Source organism: Girardinichthys multiradiatus, chromosome 18 (assembly GCF_021462225.1).
Source record: "Girardinichthys multiradiatus isolate DD_20200921_A chromosome 18, DD_fGirMul_XY1, whole genome shotgun sequence".
Classification (NCBI taxonomy): domain Eukaryota; kingdom Metazoa; phylum Chordata; class Actinopteri; order Cyprinodontiformes; family Goodeidae; genus Girardinichthys; species Girardinichthys multiradiatus.
Genome location: NC_061810.1, coordinates 48,489,452 through 48,514,826, shown reverse-complemented (window position 1 = coordinate 48,514,826; position 25,375 = coordinate 48,489,452). Strand labels below are relative to the sequence as shown.

The window sequence follows — 25,375 nt, the reverse complement described above, 5'->3', positions numbered from 1 at the left end:
ATAATCTCTCTCATCAAAAGGTTTCTAACCTACACAAATGGAGCCCGGGAAAGAAAAACATTTACTGGCAGACACCAACTCAGCAATGGCGAACTAAGACTGATGGAAAAGACCAAATAAGACCATGTCTGTGAGCCACACCAATGAAGACAAGACGAGATGTGAATAGAAGAGATTCTTCTTCCTGCAGAGCTGCTATTGATTGCTCCTTCTGGCCACATTAGAGGAGAAAACACCAACAACTCTGACCTATTTACAGCTGCTGTAATCACAACCAGACTCAGATCACACAAAGCCAGAATAAAGGTTCTGCATACATGCAGGATAATTAAACCGGAGAACCAAATAGAAGAAGTCCAAACAAACAAAATGCAAATGAGGTACATATTACTCTGCAACAAACAGCAAAAATTCTGCACATCTTTACCCATGCAGCATATTCATCTCATACTGGGCTCCGGTGATTCTGATTGGTTTAAAGTGTTTGTTCACTCCTTCATTAGACCTCACCTTCTTTCAGCTCATTCTTCGGTTGCTTCAGGTTCGATGCCACTGATTGCTTTGCTGCTGTCTGCAGGTACAGACCTCGGACGCACAGTTATCTGATCTTTCTCTCAACAGCAAGTGAAGCAACATTCAACCTCTAATCCTGTGTTGTCACATCGAGTCCTAAATGTCTTTGATTAAAACTGGATTGCATTTAGCCTGAACAGTGAATGTCTTGTTGCACTGAGCATTTTGGGTTGAAAGGGTCTCTGAAAAGCACGTTTCATATCTGAAAGCTGACACTGGACTAAAAGTGAAGGTTTAGTAAATGTCTAAGAACTCGATTTTAACATTTAACATGCAAATTTAGCTAAAATAAGCAAAAATAAAAACAGACTGCTGAATTTTATATTTATAAAACTCCTTAACTGACCACTGTGTTAAAGCAATAAAATATGTTATATATAAATTATTATAAAAAAACAAGTAAAATGAGAAAGTATTACACAGCAGAAACATAAAAACCCAGATAAAAGCAAAATAAATTCAACAAATTCTACCAGAGAAACAAGGACGACAATCTCTGTTTTATGTCTGACTGTTTCTTTTAGCTTAGCTTCCTTCAAGACAGAGGAAAGTCATGTTTATAGAAAAGCTAGTTAACAACCAGAGCACAGTTCTAGGGTCAGTCATTTTTAATGTGATTATAAGCTGAGTCCACATGAAAAACTGTCAGAGAACATACCATTTCTGCACACACGAGCTTCATCTGCCCAGAGCCGTGTGAGCTGATTTACTGGGCGTGTTGGAATGATGTCTACAGACAGACATGGTAGCTAGAACACATGATGGAAGAGAAACAGAAGAAAGCAGATGATACAATAGGAGAGGAGAAGGACTGAGATAAAGGAAACAACAGAGACAGAATCTAAAGATAAAACCCATCCTGTAACCTAATTAAATGAGGCTCAGATCAACAATAAGACAGTTTTATTCTCCATCTTTCCTTTGAGCTACAGAACTAAGCAAGATTAAATCTGACCTTTTGGTCGTAAACGGTGAGTCATTAGTGCAACAGAAAGAAAAGCATGAATCATCTGCTTAGCCACGACTTTCACCTCTACACTTTACTCCAAGAAATGAATCCTGGCTCTCTCTTAACACCAGGAGAAGAGAAGCAGCTAGTGCCACCAACACACCGCCTCTTCTTTAATGAGATGTTCTTCTTTCTAGAAGGAGTTTCAGATAAACAGAACGGTCCACACTAAACATCCAGCAGCTGCAACATGCTGCACATTTTCTTATACATGAAGCTTTTAGTAGAGAGGTCTCAGTGGGGGAAAAGCATCAAAGCAAGAGGAGAAAAACTGACCAACCTGGTCTTTATCACGGCGCACAGTCCGGTTCTGTGTTACCTTAACAAGCCGACTGCACAAACAAACCTCCATAATGAATGATCCATAATCTTTAGATATAATTTTAACACTGCAGCGGTCTCTGATAATCATCTGTCTGTCCCACATCAGAACCTTTACATGTGCAGGGCTGTGGTTAGCTGCACTGTTGGATCCAAAAACACATGATGTGTTCAGCTCTGGAACGGATTCATTTCCAGCACATCTCCACAGTGGCTGCAGTCGTTCCAGAAGGTTGTTATGATGTGGAGGATAACGTCTCAGAGTGGCAGCCTTCCTGAATGAGGACCTGGAGGAGGATCTGTGAACAGTAGCTGAGGTGATGCATCACTTTTACCTGTTTTATTTTCACAAGTGAAGAGCAAGAACAATCTAACATCCAGCTACCTCGAGGTGAAACTTCCTAACCTATCAGTGGGGGTGTCTGTATGTGGATCAGAGGGAATTCACAAAGTGAACCCTTTTTTATAATTAACATAGAAGTTGGTTGTTGTTTAATTATTGAACCCTCTAACAAAAAAAGTTCATATTAATATGACCTTCTGGTTCTCCATGTGATGCTCTTCCACCATGTTTTTTGGAGAGGTTTTCCCTTGTTTTAAGCACTTGGTTCTTGCCCTTTTTAACAGTAGTCTGTAATCAGGTGTAGTTCCTGCTAATTTCTAGAATGCCGTGGTGCAGCCCCTGTTAAAGAAACCTGCCATCGATCTGAATGTGTTTTTTAGGCCCATCACCAAGCTTCTCCCACTATCAAATATCTTGTTTATTCACAGTTAAATCCTTCCATGATGAATAAAACATGCTGGATGTGTTTTAGCATGGTTTTAAAACCCTTCACAACACGTAATCAGCCCTGCTGAGGGTTTATATTCACATTCTCCTGGCATTGGGCTCTGGTGACTCTGAGATCTTGTCCTGCTGGATCTAACCGCTGCTTTGGATACAATCGATCCCAGCATTTTATTGTCACCTTTACAGCATCGAGAAGGCATTGGTGGCACTGCTCTGAAGTGGCTTAGGTCCTATCTGGCAGAAGATTTTGAATCCTCTTTTGCTCCTTTGTCATATGGGGTCCCCCAGAGCTCAAGTTCATGGCCTTTGCTTTTCTCTTTGTTGCTCCTTTCCCTGGGGTCTATGTTCCTTTAAGATGAGGTGATGTCTGGTCCATCAAACCTCTTTTATCCTGTTTTCAGGATATTAAAGCTTGGATGGCCATACATTTCCTTAATTTTTATGAAAAAAGAGGTACTTGTCTTTGGACCTAGTGGACCCCTCCTGTTGATTTACACCCCCTGGCAATGTATGCTAAGTCCACAGGTACGAACCTTGGTTTCAACATGGACATTGAACTTAATAGTCAAACAAGGGCCACAGTTAAGTCTGGTTTTTACCATTTAAGCAAAGGTAAAATCTATTCTTTCAAGGCAACAGTTGGAAACAGTAATCCATGCCTTCATTTCATCGCAACTGGATTAATGTAATTTATTTCAGAGTTAGCCAGTTTTCACTTACATGCCTGCAGCTGGTTCAAAACGTTTAGAGTTATTTCTATTGTTGTGTGTTTAGCTTTGTTATTTTAATTGATGTTTTTTCTCATCCTATTTATCTCCAATCTTCAGCTCTTTGTTTCAGCTGGGGCTGCTGTCAAAGCGCTTTATCATTAAAGTTGATGAAGGCATTCATGACCAGGATGAGTGTGGATGAACTTCTGAACTACATGCTGCGACCTCTGGCTCCAGGTAAATCACACTGCAAACCAGGATTCAAATGTAAAGGTCTTCTTCCAGGTTTTCCCCCCAAGAACAAATAGAAATAAAAACATCTCTAAAATTTGGATTCACATTTTTATCTGGATGGTGGACATGCTTGTTCCTAGCACTGTGGAAAAATATGTTTCTAGAGGACAAACCTAGGTTGCTAGCACAGTGAGACGTAAAGTAAAGTAAAACAAATTTTGAATTTTTGTTTGCTTGACTGTTTATTCAGAAACAATCTGGGATTTTATACTTCCCAGCTTAAAAGACCACTGTGAACACACAGGAACCGTTAAGTTTCTGTCACATCTGCTGCAGCTAACTATTGCCTCCGAAATGGATTCTGGTTTCAACTCAAAGATGTACCAAGAATCTATGTGAAACAGAAAAACAAGGTGGGATTAGGACAAACATTAAGTAAGAAGGAGTGAAGGGCCGAGTGGTACAGAGCCCAGCTAGTAGAAAATAAGCTCTGGTTGCTAAAGGCTGTTATCCAGTACATTTGTTTACAATTACTTCATTCAGTCTTATTAGAAAATAAATGACAAAGGACCATAATCATTCTCAGCCTATTCATGTTAGATGTGTAGTCATAAAGGACAGAGTTTAGGAGCATGCTGCAAGTACCAGTACTGCTCCTGGAGAGCCCATGCTGCATGCATCGTTTAAAAATAATCAATTTAAATAATAATGAGGCCAAAAATGAACTCATATGCTACACAACTACAAAATGCTCATTTGATCTCACAATAATACCAAATATTTTTCAAGGACCCATACCAATCTGGGTCACCAGGCATCGGCTGCTCAGTCAGCTGCTGAGTCAACTGCTGAGTCAGCTTCTCCTACCTGGTTTTGTGTCTGCTGCATGTACCAGTGCAGCCCCTCATGAGTCCAGCAATCATCATTAATATCCTACCAGTCACTTCTGGTCTGCCTACAACATACCCCCCTGGCTGTAGCTCCCCTCAGTTCTGTCTTCAAGGCAGAAAGCCATTGTGCTGCCATGTTTACAACTGGGCTGTGGTCCTCCGGTTACACTGCTCTCTGCCTGCAACCTCAAGCAAGGCTACTTCCTTTTCTGTGTCATAGCTTTATTCTTTTTATTTTCAAAACCAGTGTAGAAACTATTTTACTAAGGTCAAAATCTCATTGTTTCCTCAAACATACTGAAAACATTAAAAGAGGTGCAAAGTGGTGAAATAAGCTGCAAAGCTATAAACTGTCACAAATATCTAATAAAAATTCAACAAAGTGAATACAGGCTGAAGATCTTCAGAGTTGCAATGCTTATGATCATTTACATTCTAAAATTAATTCTACTTGATTAAGCTGACTTACATCTGATGACTACTTCGTGTTTAGCATTTAAAATCTGTCGTCTTCCAAATCAACTGCAGTGCAGCTCATTAGCAGTCAGCACACTGTGGTGTGCAGAGCTGCTGATAATCAGTAATGTGAAAAGTATTATAAAAATAATGTAATGTACTGTAAGAATGAAACCACAAAACCAAAAACAGCACAGATTCCTGTTCTTTACTCTATACCTTCACAGCCAACCAAAACAAATTTGGACAAAATGACACAGTTCTACCAAATCAGCTACAAGAACTTAGAAGAAATTATACATCAACTAAGCTGCTCCTCCTGCTGTCTCCATGTGTTACCCACAGCTTTCTCTAAGAAAGGTTTGCCTGTCTTGGCATCTGATCCCTTCGATTCCATATCTACATGCTTGCCCCAGCTCAGATCATAACAAACTAGACAAGTTGCCATTACTATGCAGATGACACACAGCTCTACATTACAGTGTCATCAGGTGACTATGAACCTGTTCAAGCATTGGTTTGATGCAGAGAACAAATCAATGTTTGGATGAGCCATAATTTTCTTCAGTTGAATAAAAATAAAGCTGAAGTTATTATTTCTGGACTAAAGGAGGAGCGATCAAGAGTGAGCACATCTTCTGTTACAACAGCTAGAAACCACATATCAGGCCCAAAATCTGGGTGTAGTGATGAACTCAGACCAGAACCTTCAGAACCACATAAACACAATCACTAAGTCAGCCTTCTATCACCTGAAGGACTAATGTCCAGCAGGATCTGGAGAAACTCATCCATGCGTTGGTCTTTAGTCGAATTGATCACTGGAGGTTCTTCACAGGTTTGCCTAAAAAGTACATCAGACAGCCGCAGCTGATCCAGAACGCTGCTAGAACTTAGAAAATAGAGAACATCAGCCCAGTTCTAAAGTCCTTCCACTGGCTCCCTGTAGCTCAGAGAATAGACTTTAAATTACTTCTGGTAGTTTATAAATCACTCATTGGCTTAGCACCAAAATACATTAAAGATTTATTGCTGTTGGATCAACTTTCTTCTGGTTCCAGTCTACTCTACATCCCCAGGACCAGAACCAAACATGGAGAAGAAGCATTCAGTTCTTCTGCTTCACTAATCAGGAACAAAATTCCTGAAAACTGCAAAGATGCTGAATCCTTGAGTTCCTTTGATTTTTCTATTTAAACATAATTAATTTCAGTCTGTAGTCAAACTTTTCTTAACTTCCTTTTGCCATGCCATTGCTATGAACTATTTTCATCATGTAAAGCACTTAGTTGTCTTGTTGCTGCCTTATAAATAAACCTCTCAGGCCAAAGCTACCCTCTTCCAGCTGTTTCAGTGTCTGGAGATCTTCCAGAACCAGCCTTTATATGATGAATGTTCCTTTCTAGACTTTACCACTTTCTTTACTGGTAGATTTTAAGGACTCATTGTTTGTTATTCCAAAACCTCCCAAATAAATAGACAGTAGATGTCCATAGCTTTTACTAAATAGACAAGTTTGCCATAAGTAAGAAAACTAGTAAGTGGAAGAAAAAAGTGGAAAAATGGTTGTAATTCAATTCAATTCAATTCAAAGATACTTTATTGATCCTCGAGGGGAAATTAGAATTTCAGTACAACCCATCCAAACATACATCATGACACAGACAAGGGGAGACGGGTCACCGAGGCTTTGCTGCCAACTCACAGGCGCTGCCCTTGTTAGATGAGAAAAGAGGCCATTCATATGCTACATGTAAACCAACACTAACAAGCTATTTAGCCATTAATTGATAAACTGGAGCCTCAGGATGTGGAACTTAACTTTTAACTTATTATATTAATTTATATTTACATATATATTTTACTTGTGCATCTGTAAGGTGACACAGATTGACTATTACTATTCTGTATTTTCTCCACACCCCTTATCACTGGAATCAGACCGTCTATGAACTCGACTACCATTTCAACATTCCTGCATCGCAGCACATTGAGACAAACTCCTCCAGTGTGGAGGCAATTATGATGCTGCCAGGACCAGGCATCACCTTTCATCAGGGTAACAGCAGCACGACAGGATGTATGTTTGGGGAAAGGTCCACGCAAAATCTAAAATTTGTGGGTTTTTGTGATCACAGTTAGCTGGTCCCACTGAAACCCAGAACTGTGAGCTGCTGTTTCTCCATCTCAACGATGATGATGTTGGGAGTTTATCTTGGACAACCTGACAGGTACCTGAAACTTGAATACCTCACAGCTTTCATTGGCCTCCCAGCAAGCAGCACAGCAAAGCCTGGGTGCAACTTCAAGGAGTGGGCTCTTCTTCCCTGTCAAAAAAACGACTCCAGCGAGGTGTCCAGTGAGTACCGATTTCTATGCAGGATGCATGGCATTTATCTGAGTGAACAGATGGACCTGCTTAGTGAGATTCTGGCTAAATCCTGAGCAGCGACCCAATGTGATGCTTATGGAGCTGAGAGCAACATGATAGCTTACTTTGAGTGCTGACAGCTAGAGGTAGGCGTGTCCCTCCATCCGTCCTTTTGTCCATCTACACTCCTTGACATAATTAAATTGTATGCCTATTTGTACTGACGGTGTCTTCAGCTGTATGGATAGTCAGACTGAGAGCCTGATTGGCTCCGTGTTTTTGTGAAACACTTCTGCAGCTCTCTTATCTCTTGAAGCAGTTATTATCGCATAATTATTATTCATTATAGACTCTTTGATCGTGCAACTTGTCATTATCATTCACCCGGCAGAGAGATGGATAACGGAGAAAGAAGGAAGAAAGCAATAAAGGAATAACTTGAAAGATAAGAGATAGTCTGAAAGGATGGATAAACTGAGACTGTGAGGGACAGAAGAAAGAAAAGGCAGAACTTCTGAAACCTTAAAAGAAAGAGTGGTGCTGATAAGGAGGAAAAGAGCTCTGATTGACAGCGACAACATGCTCTGACTGCCTTAAAACAAGAGATAAAAGAGAGTTGTCAGAAAAAAGAAAGGATGAAAGGAAATCCAAGAAGGGAAAGAGAGGAAATACTGGAAAGTAAAGCAATTAGAGAGCTGACTGACTGAACATCTCCTGAGAATAATTCAAAGTACTCAGAGCAAATTAATAACATCCGACCATTTGTGTTTCTGAAAACACAAACATTTCAGCAAACGGCAAACAAATCCAGCAGGATTTACATAAATTTTATCACATCATATTTTTATCCACACAGTCACCAAGACGGCCAGTAACACCTTTGAAAACTACCTAAATTAACCCATGCTTATGGCTAATTGGCGTAGTTGCACCAGAGCTAGAAGCTCATTCTGCTACCGCAGAAATGCTCTATAAAGCAAACATGAGGCTGAAAACCCAAACAGAACCAGTCCAATAACAAGCTGCTTTAAATGCAGCCCAGTGTTGGGATCTGAGAACAGCACAGCCAAAAAAGACCAACTAGAGTTCAGGCAATGATGCTTTAGACAGAGTTTAACATTTTAACAGTCTAAAATATGTGGAACAAAACAAAAACCAGAAAACATTTCCACTAAAAGTCATGTTTCAAATTTAAATATCATGACCTTAAACAAAGGTTTCATAAAGGTCCTACAAATAATTAAAACTAGTCAACTACACCACCAAATTCCACATGTTTTATGTGATGGACCAACAGAAAGTAGTTCTCTTTAACATGCCTTGTCTTGGCATTTCAGGCAAACAATATGGAGGAGCTGGTTGCCTGCATGTGACATCACAATGTATCTCATATTTGTGAAGTGGAAGCTACAGGGTACATGATTTTCAACATATTTTACTAATAAATCTGAAAGTTCTGAAGAACTTTAAAGCAGGGTTAGGTTCTACAACAACACCCACTTCGCAAGGAGACCATTAATCAGAGAAGCAGCCAAGAGGTCCATGGTAACTTTGTAGGAGCTGCAAAGATCCACAGCTCAGGTGGTAGAATATGTCCACAGAACAACAAGTAGTCATGGACTGTACAAATCTGGCCGCTATGGAAGACTGTTGAGAAGAAGAGGAGGAGACACAGCAAAGATTTTGAAGAAGGTAATCTGATCAGAGGAGACTCAAACTGAAGAAGACTTGAGACTAGGGTGGAGGTTCATCTTCCAGCAGGACAATCACCCTAAACATACAGCCAGAGCTATAATGGATGGTTAAGATTAAAGCAGATAAATGTGTGAGAATGAATGGCCTAGTCAAAGTTTAGACCCAAATCCATCTAATAATCTGGGGCAAGAGTTGAAAACTGTTGTTCCCAGATGTTCTCCATTCAGTCTGACTGAGCTGAAAACCATGTCATTTTGAAACAAATGTGTTTTACGCTGTTAAAAAAGGCAAGCCCTGACATTCAACCTGTGGTAATTTTCCAGTTTTGACAGGAAACAAACGGCAGTGATAAAGGAGAAGTAAAAGAAAAGATACACTGAGGACTGGGACTGTGTCCACCGTCAGCTGCTGTAACTTAAAAAAGTGTTTAATCAGCGACATTTGATAAAGCTCACCTGTGGCGTTTGTCCACCACAATATTCTCCATAGGAGGGTTTACTTGCATGCACATGTTCTTTAAAGTTTGGTATAACTGCCGTAAAAATAGTAACGTTGGACCAAACTGCAGCCAAAGAAGCTGCAGACTCAAAGACTGCAAGGAAGTGTCACACACAGAAGGACAAATTAGAAATTCATCGTCCATGTGATTCATGTCTGCAGTCAATAACCAATGCAGGAATATGAATCACAGTAAAGAGACAGTTTTAGGGTTTTAGGACCATGATCTGCTCCCCAGAGAGTGAGTTCTACCCTGTAGGACTCCACAGTCTCCTGGTACAAGAACAATCCATCAGTTGAGGGTCATATATGCAGCCCTCCAAAAGAGTGTTGATGCTCTAAGCTCACAGCTTGAATTATGAGTTTAGATGATGAGTAGCAGCAGAGGATAGGGTTGGACCGTGTCCTACAGAAGACTGTGTGATCTGCAGAGCTACAAGGAGATGATCACAGCTGAATTACGTTTCCAATATAGTTTCATCAAGGCCGAATTAGTCAGATAGTTTTAACAACATTTTCACTTTCTGATGTTAGCTGTTTCTATTGATGCTAAATATGAAAAACATCCAGTTTAATAACTTAAATCAAATAAAATAAAATAAAGGTTCCCCAGGGCAGATGAATAACCAGGGGTCAGCTAAATATTGAATGGGGCCCAAAGCAGAATCTGGGATCCTGTCGTCCACCAATTAAAAAAAGCTCCAGGGATGAAATATTTTAAAGGAAAAAACTTGATTTAAATTATGGAGATATGCAACGTGGGTTATTTCTGTTGCAGTTATATTAATTGTTTCCAGACAGACTGAACAAAGTCAGCAGGTTTACATCAAATATAGAAAAATATGTGTGACTCTTGATGTTTATTTGTAAATAGCTGCACTGTTTATGAAAAGTGATCCCAGGTTAGACACAAGCAAGATAAATTGTGACCCAATCACCACTAAGATCTGATAACAGAAAACTTGTCAGTTGTTCTCAATTTCAAATGAATGTAAATGTATCAATTAATAGAGATGAATTAAGAATTCAGATTTATTTCAAATCTACTATCTGAAAAACAATGCAGTGAATTTTTTAAAGCTTCCTTCTTCAGATAAACCCAGTAAAAAACAATAAAAAGTGTGATATGTCTATTAAATGAAATTCCCACCAGACGTCAGTAATAACCCAATAATTCACATATACAAAAATGGTAAATGGCTTGCACTTGTATAGCGCTTTATCAAGTCCCAAGAGACCCCAAAGTGCTTCACAGTACATTCATTCATCCACCCATCCACACACTGACAGTGGTAAGCTACATTGTAGCCACAGCTGCCCTGGGGCGGACGGACAGAAGTGAAGCTGCCATACACAGGCGACACCGAGCCCTCTGACCACCATCAGCAGGCAAGGCAGGTGAAGTGTCTTGCACAAGGACACAATGCCCCATAGCAGAAGAAGAGTCCGTCATTTCAATAATAAGCACAAAAAAGAAGCTGCATGAAAACAGGAGGCCATGAAACTAGTTTGAATCTGTAATTTTAAAGAAAGCAGTCCTGCACCTTATCAGGTACTATCTGCTTCTTTAGTCCCAACTGATGGCTGAGAAAAAGATTTCTCCTCGCCAAGGTCTCACACAAAAACATCTGATGATGGGTAAAAGAGCTCTATCCAAACCTTCACAGAGATATTGTTGCAGGACTTCCTAATGGCATTGATTTTGGACAATTCCAGACCTTTTGAAGCTTCCAGTGGGCACTGCAGGGGCCATAATCTGGAAATAGATAAAACATCATAAACCAGCCATGACTTGGTTCTCCTCACAAGACTACTGACAGAGGAGTCCAATTAATAATTCAAAGACACATAGCAGTCACAGATAACCTGGAATCACCAGAAACAGTTATATAAACCACTATGACTTCGATTAGAACTTACTGCACAATACTCCACTAATGAAAAAATTGCCTGTTGAAGCTTGTTTGATGTTTGCTGAAGAACATTTGGACAAGTTAGTGAAATGCTGGGATAATGTGGTATGAAAAGCCTAATTCTTCAGATGTCACTGGAAACATCATGTTTGGAGCATGACCTGCACGCCACCTCAAACACTCCACCAACAGTGAAGCTTGGAGATGGAAACATCATGTATGAGACCATCTTTCAGCATATCACTGGCAGACTTCAAATAAATAAAAGAAGAATGAATGGAGGAACATCCTGAGACATTCTCAATGAGAATCTGCTGCCATCTACCTGGACGATGAAGATGAAACAGGGATGGCTTCTAAAACAATGATCCCAAACGCATAACTGAGGAAATTCCCAGCCAGTTCCAGAGAAACAAAATAAAGCTACCACAAAAGCCCAGTGTCGAAAGAACTTGTGTTTAGAAGACCCCCTGCAGAACCTTCAACATCTGAAGATGTGTGGAATGTGAAAAATGGGTCAGGAACCCACCTGAGCAATGCATGCCATTGTTTTCTCCATTCAGGAGACGTCTTGAAGCTGACATCAACAAAAAAATTATTTTCTGGACAACCAAATTAAGCAACATTCAACCAGTGCAGCCATTCCACATGATTTAAAGATTTGTGTGTTTTTATACATTTTTATGTGTGGATTGTTGAGTTGCTACCAGCTGGTGGCAAGACAGCCCAACCATGCTCTTGGGAGCCCTCTGCTGGCCAGTGGGTTCTAAGCAGAATCTTTATTAGCATAAGCCTTGGAACGACTCTGCACCTTATGTTACCTTCTACTGTCTGCTGATGTTAGCTTCCTGATGGGCTTATATGTGTTAACTTCAGATGGACTGAGTGTGAAAATAAATGAACATGCTGACAAAAAGTGCAGAATGAGAGATTCTTTCTTATTTATGCAGCAGGTATCAACCTATGCAGTGCTGCATTACCCCCATCAGCTGGAATGGAGTGCACGTTAGTTATTTAATTATGCATCCACTCATTTACAATTCATGTCAAATTGTTAATAGTCCTGAAATGAAACTGAGCCACCATGTTAAAGTTAAGATAAGTTATTTGACCTTTTCGGGTGGATGAGTCACAGGAAAGTTGAAGCTAAAATTAGACTGAAGAAAATAAATTAAAATCTCTCAGATGTTTTAACTTTGTCCTAAAATGCAGCATCAGCAGAGGTTCCCCCACCTCTTCATCTTCCTCATCCCTCTCTAATCAGATTACAAACATATAAGGAAACACACAACTCCCTGCGGGAGCTGCGACTCACGCTGCTCTACTTTCAGCAGAAATGTTGCACAGTTGGGTCTCCAGCAGCAGTGAGTCTGTGTGTTTGTGCATATTTTCACATGTAATGGGGGTCTGTATGCTTGCTAAGAGAAAGACTGCGGCGATAAAGACGCAGCGGTTAGGTGAAAGATGTGGGGAGTGCAGGATCTCCCATCATCCTTGTGTCTAATCTTCATCCACCCACACAAACACTCCGAATGTTCTCCTTCCTCTTCCTGCATTAAACACATCATAAGCAGCAGAGGCATCAGTTAGGAGACTGAAATAGGGTAAAAGCTAAATATTATGACCACTGATTATTGGTTCTAGTCAGGTATAAAATAAATGATGAGGTAGGACTTTATTTTCTCAGTTTCAGATAACCTGGTTAATTTGTCGTAGACTAAAAGAAGAAAAAGATCAGGTGGTTTGAACTATTGTTCATACATTTCCCCCATTCCTCCTCCTCCTGGGGCTGCAGGTATATTTAGCATCGAACATGCAACCTGAGAGACTCTCATTTTCCTTCAATCTAACAGCAGCCAGCACAGACGGTTGGCACAATATGGAGGTGTTAGCGCAGCACTCAACCTATGATTCTGAAAGACAATTCTCCCAGGAAATGAGTAATGAGTGCAGAGAACTTCCTGACTGAAGTAAGAAACGTGACGGAGCTGCTGGGTGTTGGAGAGAAACCTGGTCTGCCAGGTTTAAAGTGACAGGAACACGGCTGCAGCAGATGTTACTGAATATCTCTAACCCACAGTTTAATAACTAGCTATTTCCTAATAAAAACCTACAACCACAGTGGTGGACCTTGAAGATACCCTAGAAGGTTATTGGGTGTGATGAACACCATTTCAGCTGAAACCTCATTGAGGAAACATGCGTTTGTGTCAGAGCTGTTTAGCTGAAAGTGTGAAGTTTCTGGAAGTCATGAGAGGGACTGGGAAGTTTTGAGAAACCTATTTCTGAGGACCAATCCTATTTCTCCTGATGTCTTCCCTTCCTTTTTTGCCTGGACCCCAACAGATTCTTCTGCAGGGCAGAGAGAGAGAGAGTCTCACGGTGAGCATAATGCAGCACATTCTAACTGATCCCAGCAGGATAGACCTGTAGTATCTTCTAACCACAGAGTGATCCATCAACATTTCAGGCGATGAAGAAGTCTTTGTTTCCTGATTTGATTTTTCTGTTCCAGTGCAAACAACTACAAGAAGATGAGGATGGAGTACTGCTGGCTGAGGGGTCTGCTTCTTGGTGACCTGTTCTTTGATTATCTGCCAATGATCCAATCCATGAAAGCAGCAAATACAGATGAGATTTACAACTAAATGAGAAGAACTTCAACTTACACAACAAAAAGGTACTGTTAGCCTCAGGGCAGCGTGAACATCTGCCATGCAACACATGTGCTCCTCAGCTTTCAGTAACCTGGGAGTTAGCATAAAAATGTATTAATGACCATTGAAACTAGTATATGGAAGCTCTGAAAGGCTAGTGAGAAAAAAATATTTTTGAGAGGCTTATTTTTCTAAGTGTCCTTGTAATACTTTGCTCTGCCACTAGAGGCGCTAGAATAAAACCACCAGCCTTCACTAACAGCTGTGTTGTTCAAATGGATGGTTTCCAAGAAACAATGTCCCATTTTCTAAATGAGATTGTTGTAAAGTGAAAATAAAACACAGTAAAAGCACACAAATAGTGTGTTTGTTGTCCATGCTATGTTGTTATCATCCCAAGCTTGTATATTCATGTGCGATATAGAATTAACCACAGTATTGATCAAGTATATCTGTAGGACAAAGGACAATTGCCCACCATGACTGCCCTTTCTTGGGACCAAGACTATATCTTGCAAATGGGCTTAAAACTCGTTGTCAGTACATGCTTATCAAGCTGTCAAGCTAATAAATATGCTACCTCCTGATGGTAGAGACAGACAGAATCCTTCAAAATAAGCGTTGCAGCACAGGGGCATTTAGGGACATTAGATTATCATACACTACAATTCTTTCCATAAACATATACATCGAATAAGTAGTTTTTATATTCATCTACTATCTAATTATCAATCACAAAGTCTTATATCTCACAAGTACAAACTATAAACATCAAAAAGGTAGCGGTAAAATGACACTGCTTCCTGCTGAGATCCAGCCGTACTTTGCGGGTTGAGTAAGATTCAACTCCTGCTGTAGCCTGCTGACCTTTGTGTCACCAAAAACCACCGTAATGAATCGAAAACCAGGCTCATTTTTAAAGGACTGGTTCCATATATAGCATTGTAAGGTCAAGTTTCTCGCATAAAAACATCCCAAAACATCTTTTAAAGCTAAACCTTTTTTTTTTAAACAAAATATAACATTATGGACTCACCTTCACCCAGTTGGGTGCACCCCCTTTTGTGGCCAAAAGAGGTATTACAAAAATACACACCAACAAAAAAAACAAAAAACAAATGCACTTGCTGTTCAAGGCTTGAGACAAGGGAAAAAAAAGACTTAGAAAATAAATCAAGATTTTTATTCCACTTGTAAAAAAACTGTTAATTTTTTCCAAAGAGTTTTTTATTCAGCTGTTGTCACCAAAATATAAATCCATAAACAAACAAATACATATATAAATCATTAAAGGGTTCATATCTGAATTTTTGTCTGGTAATTTATCATGCACCTTTCAAATTGATTGTGAAGTTCTGATAAGCATGTACTGACAATAAGTTTTAAGGTCATTTGCAAGACACAGTCTTGGTACCAAGAAAGAGCAGTCATGGTGGGCGATTGTCCTTTGTCCTACAGATATACTTGATCAATACTGTGGTTAATTCTATATCGCACATGAATATACAAGCTTGGGATGATAACAACATAGCATGGCCAACAAGCACACTATTTGTGTGCTTTTACTGTGTTTTATTTCACTTTACAACAATCTCATTTAGAAAATGGGACATTGTTTCTTGGAAACCATCCATTTGAACAACACAGCTGTTAGTGAAGGCTGGTGGTTTTATTCTAGCGCCTCTAGTGGCAGAGCAAAGTATTACAAGGACAAACACTTAAAATAAGCCTCTAAAAATATTTTTTCTCACTTGCCTTTCAGGGCTTTGGTGATGAAATAAATTTCTCTCTTTATTTTATTATATTGGCTGCAATTTGCCTAATAGACAGTAGGAGGTGCTAATAATAAAAACAATACTGCTTTACAACAGTAATGGCAGCAGAGCAAGACCCCTACATGAGTTCTTTCACCAACTTCTTTTTTACACCAACGCCTTCATTGAGGTGGAATAAACTGTCTAACATGGATCCGCCCTGTTGGCACCTCAGCATCTCAGATCTCTTAGAATCCACGCCTCATTAGCTGCTTTGATGGAGTGTGAAAACTTAACATTGCATTATATGTGGACAGCATCTGTCTTACATGGAGGTGATGTTTGTCCTAGAAACCATCTGTGGGTCACGTTCCATTTAATTCCCCTTCAGTGTCTGGAAACACGCTCAAATTTCCCATTCACTAAAAGGTTTTCTTGTCAGTAGAAGTCTGTGAGGGGCATCATGAAAACTAAATAACAGGAAGGACGAGTTGTCATGTTTTCTTACTCTTTCAGTTCTTATTTCATGCCCCAACAAGCTACAGGAATCCAGCATAAGATCTCTTTTTATGCACATCTTTATTCCTTCCTCTGTGCGTGCTCCAGCTCTGACCCTTTCAATCTTCTTACAACTTCTTTTCTCCGGCTCTTTTACCCAGGATTCATGCTACTGTGAGGAAGAAGTCATGATAAGTTGACAAAATGACTTGTTTTAAAGATTTAATGAGGACGTTTTACTGTATAAAATGTCTGAACCTTAGTTAGGGATTATCAAGGGTCACTAAAGCCTTGCAAACGGAAAAGAGAAAATTAAACCGTTCCTATCCATCTATGATGTAACAAAGCCTCTTTATGGGTAGAAAAACAAGACCATTGTCACTAAACTAAGAAGATTAAACGTACATGTGTGGACATATCAAGAAGACATTATGTCTTAAACATCATGTAATTAAACATTTACTTAAGAAACCTTCTCTTGATAAAGATAACTTAATAAATTACAGACCTATATCCAATCGTCTGTTCTTGTGTAAATCCTTGAGAAAATAGTTGCTAATCAAATGTGTGAGCATTTACACAGCAATGACCTGTTTTCAGAGTTTCATTCAGGTTTCAGAGCTCATCATAGCACTGAAACAGCTCTGCTGAAAGTCACTAATGATATTCTTATGGCCTCAGATAATGGACTTGTGTCTGTTCTGGTTCTGTTAGATCTCAGTGATGCATTTGATCCAGTCGATCATAATATTCTCTTAAAAAGGCTGGAATATGCTGTAGGGATCAGGGAAACAATGCTAGGCTGGTTTAAATCTTATCTGTCTGACAGATTCCAGTTTGTTCATGTAAATGATAAATCATCTTTAAACTCCAGGGTTAATTGTGGAGTACCACAGGGTTCTGTACTTGGGTCAGTTCTCTTTACTATATATATGCTTCCAATAGGTCAAATGATCAGGCAGCATAGGATAAATTTTCACTGTTACGCTGATGATACTCAGCTTTATTCATCCATAAATCCTGATGAACTCAACCAGTTGGATAGACTACAAGCATGTCTTGAAGACATAAAAACCTGGATGACAAAATTTTTGCGTTCTAAATTCAGACAAGACAGAAGTTGTTGTCTTTACACCAGAACCTCTGAAAATAAACTGGTTAGTCAATTAATTAATGTGGACGGCATTAAATTGACCTCTGGTAATATTGTAAAAAAAAAAAAAAAAAAACTGGTGTTATCCTAGACCAGGACATGTCATTTAAATCCCATATTAAAAGGGTTTTAGGATTGCCTTTCCCCTCCGGAACATTGGCAAAATTAGAAATATCCTATCCAGGAGTGGCCCTGAAAAACTAGTCCATGCATATGATATTTCAAGGTTGGACTATTGTAATTCTTTACTATCAGGATGTCCACAAATGCAGTTAAAAGCATTGAGCTGATCCAAAGTGCAGCAGCAAGAGTTCTGAAGAAATTTTAAAAAATGAGATATTTCTCCTATTTTAGCTTCCCTTCATTGGCTCCCTGTTAAATCCAGAATAGAATTTAAAATTTTCCTTCTCACATATAAAGCCCTTAATGATCCATCATACATCAGAGATCTGAGTGATCCATGTATTTCTAACAGAGCACTCTGCCACTGTCGCTACATGCATGCTCAGTATGAGGGATTGCTGCAAAGTCAACGCCAGTGACTGTCCACTGTCTCTACATGCTCATCCAGGAGGAGTGAATGCTGCAAGTCACTGACTGGATGCAATCTGCTGGGTTTCCTTAGACAGAAAAACCTTTAACCAGTTTGAATAATAAACAGGATTTGACTGCATTGTTTTCTAATTAGGATCAGTTAATTGACTTTGTAAAGTGCCTTGAGATGACGTGTTGTGAATTGGCGCTATATACATAAACTGAATTTAATTGAATGTCCCACCTTAATTGTTTACCCTGTGCTTATTGCGATTAAACATGTGCAGCAGCAGAACATCTCCCCTGTCTAGGAGGTGATTAGAGATCAGAGAAGCTAGGTTTATGAACCTCCACCTCACTCAGGCTGAAACATCTAAAAACCAATCTTCTACTGATGTTTTTATTCAAACTCCATCTGAAAAACTCTGTAACGTCAAGTTTTTAAATTGCCCTGACCCAATGTCGTTTTAAGGTAAATTGGTAAATCTGAAAATATGCATAAAGTCAACTCTAACTTGAGGTGTTAACAATAAATCAGGCTTTCTGTATACAGTTAGAATATAAATGTATTCAGAGAAGTAATTTATATCTCCAAAATTTGTGCTTGGAAGAATTTTTCATCTCCAAGAATAACAGCAATTTAAATAACTTGCTGCCTCCTTCCTTCCCGCAGCTGCAACCCTTTCATTTTTCAGTCCACTTACTAACAGTAAGAAACAGCTGCTGTACATCTAGAGTCACATTCTAAATGAAGCCATAATGACAACAATCATTATTCTGTGTTTATTCACTGAAATAATAACCATTTATTTTATCTTCATAATGGTTGAAAAACAGCGTTAATTTCAATATTTCTATAATTCACTCCATCTTCTAGAGATTCTCCCTGAACCCGTCAGACCCTCAGTGGGGTCCTGACCCACACTCTGCCAACCACAGCTCAGGAGTGTACCACCTTAAACACCAACAGATGAGCGTTTCACCTTTAGGATCAATGCATTAATAGATGCTTCAGGTTCTGCTCCTCGTTCAGAACCCATAAAATCTGGATTCTGACCACAGAGCAGTTCTGCCAGTCACTCATCCGTTTCTCTTTCAGACAGACTCCCATGAGTCCAATGTGAATTATTTGTCTCAGACTCATTCCGTTGCTTCATTCATGCTCTCTGCTTTGGCTTGTTAGATCTACTGTAATTAATTTCCAGGGAGAATAATTGCATTACGATGATGATTAGATCTAACCTACCTGAGGTTATCTGGAAAGCAGGAAGTCAGCAGGAGGAGTCAGTCGGTTTACCATCAATTGAGATTCCTGTCACATCCCCGCTGCAGGGTTACAACAGGATGACGAGCTGACAAGGACACCTTCTCACCTGGGCAACAGAAAGTGGAGGAGGAGAGGAAGGTGTTGGGAAGTGCAGAGATGAGGAGGAGATAAAGAGAAATGTCAACATGTTGCATCATTAATTTATCAGCATTCATTACGAGTCTCTCCTGCTCTCTTTGTCCCTCACTACACCCCTTCTCAGACTTTCTGGGCTGCTCTGTTGAGCTTCACTGTAGATGAAGTTCCTCAACTAGACGAACAGAACACATGAAATCAGAACTAAGCATTTCAGTTTGGATTTCCTTACTTTTCATCTGAGCAGACTTAGTGACAAATGAAGGCAACAGTCAAAAGCACCTAAAACATGTTGCCACATAGAGCCTTAGTAAAGTATTTACACCCTTTCAACTCATTCATATTTGTCACATTTCAACCAGACAATTCTGTGGATTTTAATCGGCGTAATTGTGAAGTGGAGGTAAAAAGATGCATGGTTTGCATTTTATGTAGAGACACATCTGAATGGTGTGGTGTGCATTTGTCTTCAGCCCCCTTTACTCTAACATCCCTCAATAAAATCCCTTAAAAACAATTAATTGCCTTCAGAAGTCCTTTAATAAATAACTAGAGTCCATCTGTGTGTAATGTATTGCGGTTGTTCTGTTTCTGGCCTCAGAGGTTCTTTAGAGAACATTAGAGAACAAACAGCATCATGAAGACCGAGAAACACAGCAGACAGGTCAGGGAGAAGGTTCTGGTTCAGTTTAAAGAAGGCTTAGGTTCTACAACAATTTCCCAAGGTTTTAACATCTCTCAGAGCTCTGGTCAATCCATCATCCATCACAATGGGCACATTATCTAGATAATAGTCAACAGTTGAGCAACATTATTGCAATTGGTATGAAAGAGGTCTCCAGAAACATGTGCAGGTTCTGTTGCTGTTTAATGCAAACCTTGTAATGATGATGTTTAAACAGAGTCCAGCATGAAGAGTTCTAATCAGCCTGAAAACTGCATCAATGACTCAAATGTTCTGGATTTTTACTTATTCTTCAACTCTAATTCTTCCTGAATCTGTGTTTCACTATGACTGCATAATTATGTGATTATTTGAATCTGGACGCTTTATTCTCAGTATTGGAGTGAGTTAGCTTGAATTCATTTTAAATAGATTACACATAAACACATGAAGTTTAGTCTGGTTGAGAGCGTTTAGCTGACTTTTGTTGGGAATCTGAACTATATAAAAAAAACTTAATTATTGAGCTCAATTTCAAATTTGCTCATTTCTAAAATAATAATTGACCAAAAGCAGAGCAGGAAAAAAAAAACATTTTAGACACTGAACGTTCCCTAAACACTATGGTGCATAAATGTGGGCTGCAGCCCAGCAGATCTCACCGATGAGGGCTTCTGAGAAAGTCTTTTCTACAAAATACATAAAGCTATTAACCAAAGTGATACCTTTCCATGTAATTAAATCTTTAATCAAGTAAAATAAAAGTTTAGTTTTGACATTCCACAGTTTCACAGATCATTGTTTTAGTGGGTGGGGCTGAAAGGTCCACATTTTGTCTGCAGTTAAAATAACAACATTTCACCTCAAATATCTATGACACTTCACCAAATAAACAGGCCCCATTTATTTCAATTACAAAGTTGAATTCTGATCCAAATTCAACTCAGTACAGTCCAATTCTGTCCAACAGAACAAAATCTCATTATCTCAGTCCACCTATCTTAGAACAAGTGGTTAAAAAGCTATTTATGGAAGCTGTGTTGATTTTCTGACACTGAAGATGTATTATAACTGTAATTCATGTGTGATTCCAAGCAGGTAGTTTCATTAAATACAGCTAATTAAAATGACATATGTGTTTAAATTTTTTCAGCTTATTACTGAAACACAAACTGGAAATGAGAAACAAAACTGATTTAGCAGCTAATGCTAAATCAAAGCTCAGCTTTGAACAAAGCACCAGTAAAATGTACGATTCATGCCATTATGTCCGACATGAAAAACAGCAAGTTACTGTATTAGGTAGGAACCTGTGAGGTTTTCACTGTGTTACAGAGGAAGCAACAGGAATAGTTTGAGTTACAACCTATCAAGCTGTGTCACTGTTAGCACAAAACGTACAGAGCTGACTGGCTTTTATAAGGAGGGAATTACAGGGTGTGGAAATGGAGCAAATGTAAGGAGTTTGACTGTCAGCTACTCCAAAAATCAAGACCTCTGTGTGAATGTGGAGCTGCTGTGACTGGAGGAAAATGCAGCTTTTTGTGATCATCCTTCCCTCAATCAGAGAAGATTTTACAGTTTATATGCTTTGGCACATGCCTCTTTAATAACCTTTATCTGCACTAACATTTATCCTAATGGGAATCTTAGCTGTGGCCTGGGAGAGAAACCTTCTAATGGCTTCGGATCTCTGAGTAAATGGTTCCCCTATTTCTGATTTCCTAAACAAAGCCTTTAATAACCTGCTGACTCTTCATAATGCAGAAACCTCAGATGTTCCACCTTATAAAGCTCCTCCATGCTCAGCAGCATGAAAATTAACATTTACAGCTACATAATTAAACCTTTGATGGAACCGAGTTGTCAAATGAGAAATAATAAAAAACGTAATTATGATGTTGGATGGAGAGTCTACAGGCGCAAATAAATACGAGTTCACCAGCAGCTCGGATAAACTGTTGTTTCCTCATTATTAGTCTCATGTGATCCAACAAATAAAATCACAGAGATTATTAAAGGTTCTTCTGAAAATAACGCTCTCAGCCCCACCTGTAGTCCCATTAACATTCATATCCTCTCTCTGTTTCCTGTCTACAGAGAAGGTACACCTGGCCTGATGTTTCAGGTTAGAAACCTGACTGCAGGGGCCGATCAGCTGAGCTCTAGCTGCCAATACCTCCTTGTTCTCCTTCTATAAGTGATCCACGGGTCTCTTTCTTTAAGTTCCTCTCACCACACCTTATGTTGGTTTCACTTAGCTTAACGTGATTAAAGGTGAAAAGCTCCAGGGATGTGAATTCAGTCGTCTTCAGCCGACAAATGTGTCCTTCTTTTGCCCGATTTGAAGGATGGGTCATGAGAATCCTTCGCGGCCCATCATTTCTCATGATTCATTGCGGGTCGAAGCGGATGGTCAAGCAGGGGCAGCCATGGTGGACCACAGCGGCAAAAGCTGTGATTAAATTGTGAAAAATTACACTTTCTGTGACACAAATAAACTTCTACAATGTTTTTAGTGTGGGAATATAACTCTGTAGACTTGATATATCTGCTTGATTTATCAAGACATCGCTTAATTTGAAACGGGCTCTGATGTGTTCGGAGTTTTCCCCTCCAGCTGTAGTAACTGCTGGCTTGCCTCGCCAGCCTTCCTGGCGGTGAGGCTAGACTGTCCCAATCCGCAGCTGCTCACTTCTGGCCACCGTGGTTTTAGCGGTCAACGAAGGACCCAGCCCACATTGACTGGGTCTTTCGAAGGATCGAATACTCTCTCACAGTGGTTCTGTATGTAAAGTTCTGGTCAGAACGGAACTTGGTCTCTGATGATCTCCAGGAAGTGCCTTGCTGTCAAAGCACAACCTGAACAGGTTCAAGTTAAACCACATGCCCTGTTTCCACGACAATGGTCAGCTGAAAACGGGATCCTAGTAACATGTCTACATGACAATGTTTTACTTACAATCTCTGTTCACATGGCAACAGCAGAACTGTTAAAATCATGTAATCCCCTTCCATGCCACTAGTTGGCAGTATGTTCTTCGAAACAACAAAATGCGCAAACACTCCTGCTTACAAAACGGGAGAAAATAAGTGTTTTGTTGGAGAACCGTTGTTAGATTCATAAGAGTCAGCAGCAGAAAGTACCCTGCAATCCGCCATTGTTATTATTGAGACTTCTTCTGTGGTTTTAAACTGGTCTGCAGGCATTATATTGTATGCGTGCACATTTATTTCTACTGATTTCAGTCATACCACACATGAGCCAGGGGCTTTCCTGATAAGAAAGATTCATTTTCAAACCATAACACTCTGGATCCCCTTGTCAAACTGTCATTTTCCAAGAAAACATGCAGTGTTGTTGTGTAAAGGAACAGTAAAAACACAACCAAACCAATACGTTTTTACCAGAAAACATTGTCTTATAAACAGGGCCTAAAATGCATGTTTCTTGGACCAGTTTTACAGCAAAGAGTTGTGTTTGGTCCAAACTTAGACTACATATGTAGGTCGAAATTACTGCTATGAATAGATTTATGACTTGTCTCAATTAGGTCCACATAAAGCTTCTACATTGAATTCAGGTTGATTGTTCACTGGGTTTGGGAAGTCTCTGTATTTTGTCTTCTTCGTAGATATAAATCAGGAAAGGCCAGGAATTTGTTGTTGAGCTCTGTCGCATCACAGCAAGAAGGTTTTAAATAAATTAAACAATGAAAGTGAAAGATGGAAGCAAAACAGCTGTTTGCTTGAATCATTTATAAATAAACAGGAAAAGTTGACCATGTCAACTGTCTCCAAAAAACAACTGAGCAGAAGGAGAGAAACTAAATAGCCAAACAACGTGAAGGCTGGCAGTCAGCCTGAAGGTGGGAAACTGGACTCTCTTAGTTCACTATCAGGTTTATTTAAAAAAAAAAAAAAAAAAAGGATCATAAACAGATAAAGTCTTCACACTAAGAAAACTGCAGATTTGCAGAATTCCCAATTGACTGAAAACTATTTCATTCAGTCACCATCTGCGATGGACAGTGCATGCTGGGAAACATGATTAGCTCATAACTGCTTGATTTCCTGTAGATCCTCTTAGGCACACACAGGTGCACTCTGCATACACATGCAAGCACATGTGCACATGGAAGCATCTTCAGAGAGCAGGCACAAACAGTTCTGATCATTGTGGAGTCAGGAAACCCAGGAGTAGACATGATCATAAATTCCACTCTGGCATTTCATCCATCTAGACACATGGACCTTCACGAAGATGCTGCTGCAGAAAGTTCATGGTTTCTGATCTCTAGGGAAGCGGCTCAGATAGCTCAGGGTGCTCAGTCCTCTGCAGCTGCATCAGCTGTAAAAGTGAAATTCTGCAAATATTGAGGCTTAACACTGATCCATGATGGATCTGACATATACAACCAGTGAGCCTGTGTTAATCTGGTGACTAATCGGGTAATCCACTGACCATTTCCACAGGCTAAAGGTTCATTCTCAGTGCTCTGTTGGGTTCTTTGGCTAATGAAAAACTGAGGAGATTAATAAAATTAATCCTGTCACAGTTTGATATGACTCACTGGAATCACAATATGATAGTAGAAGCACAAAAATAAACTCTGCAGACAAAAGATGCTAAAAGAGATTCAATATCTGCTAACAGAAGGAACAAAACAAGACATTCTTCTTCCTTTAGTTGCCCCTTTAAGGGCATCTCTTCTCTGCCATCCTCCTCTGTCACACAAACCCTCTGACATCATATGCTTCCATCTACTTGTCCATTGTATTTAAAATACTCCCAAAGCAATTTCTAATAAAGTTTATATATATATATATATGTGTGTCAAGCGGAGCATTATAGCAAAAGCCATAATGCTCAATATGTTAAAAAACAAATCTGTTGGGCTTCTTCTTGACACTCAGACAACAGATCTGGGTGCTGCTCTACTGGAACAGGACACATTAAAAACAAAAAAACGAACTTCTCAAATACTGTCTGATAGACCTCATTAAGCTGGCTTATAGTAGTTGTAAGTCGTTTTTCATCATTAGAGCCAATCTACAGAGATTTAAGCTCTTGACTGGAGTTTTTCAGCTTCAGGTTCTTTTACAGTAAAATATTTAATAATCACAATCTATGTTAAAGCAATATGTACAGGTCCTTCTCAAAATATTAGCATATTGTGATAAAGTTCATTATTTTCCATAATGTCATGATGAAAATTTAACATTCATATATTTTAGATTCATTGCACACTA

The 25,375-nt window shown here is 39.4% G+C and overlaps 1 protein-coding gene across 8 annotated transcripts in view; it reads right to left on the bottom strand.

Moving 5' to 3' along the window:
- si:cabz01090165.1 (uncharacterized protein LOC100333421 homolog) overlaps positions 1-25,375 on the bottom strand; it is a 387,003-nt gene that overhangs the window by 236,784 nt on the left and 124,844 nt on the right. For 7 of the 8 annotated variants that reach the window (XM_047391960.1, XM_047391963.1, XM_047391965.1 and 4 more), the window contains one exon: positions 19,303-19,429. The gene's annotated coding sequence lies outside the window, so the exon portion shown is untranslated. Of the gene's footprint in view, positions 1-1,231; positions 1,323-19,302; positions 19,430-25,375 lie in introns of all 8 variants that reach the window. The other variant, XM_047391962.1, reaches the window with a different exon arrangement.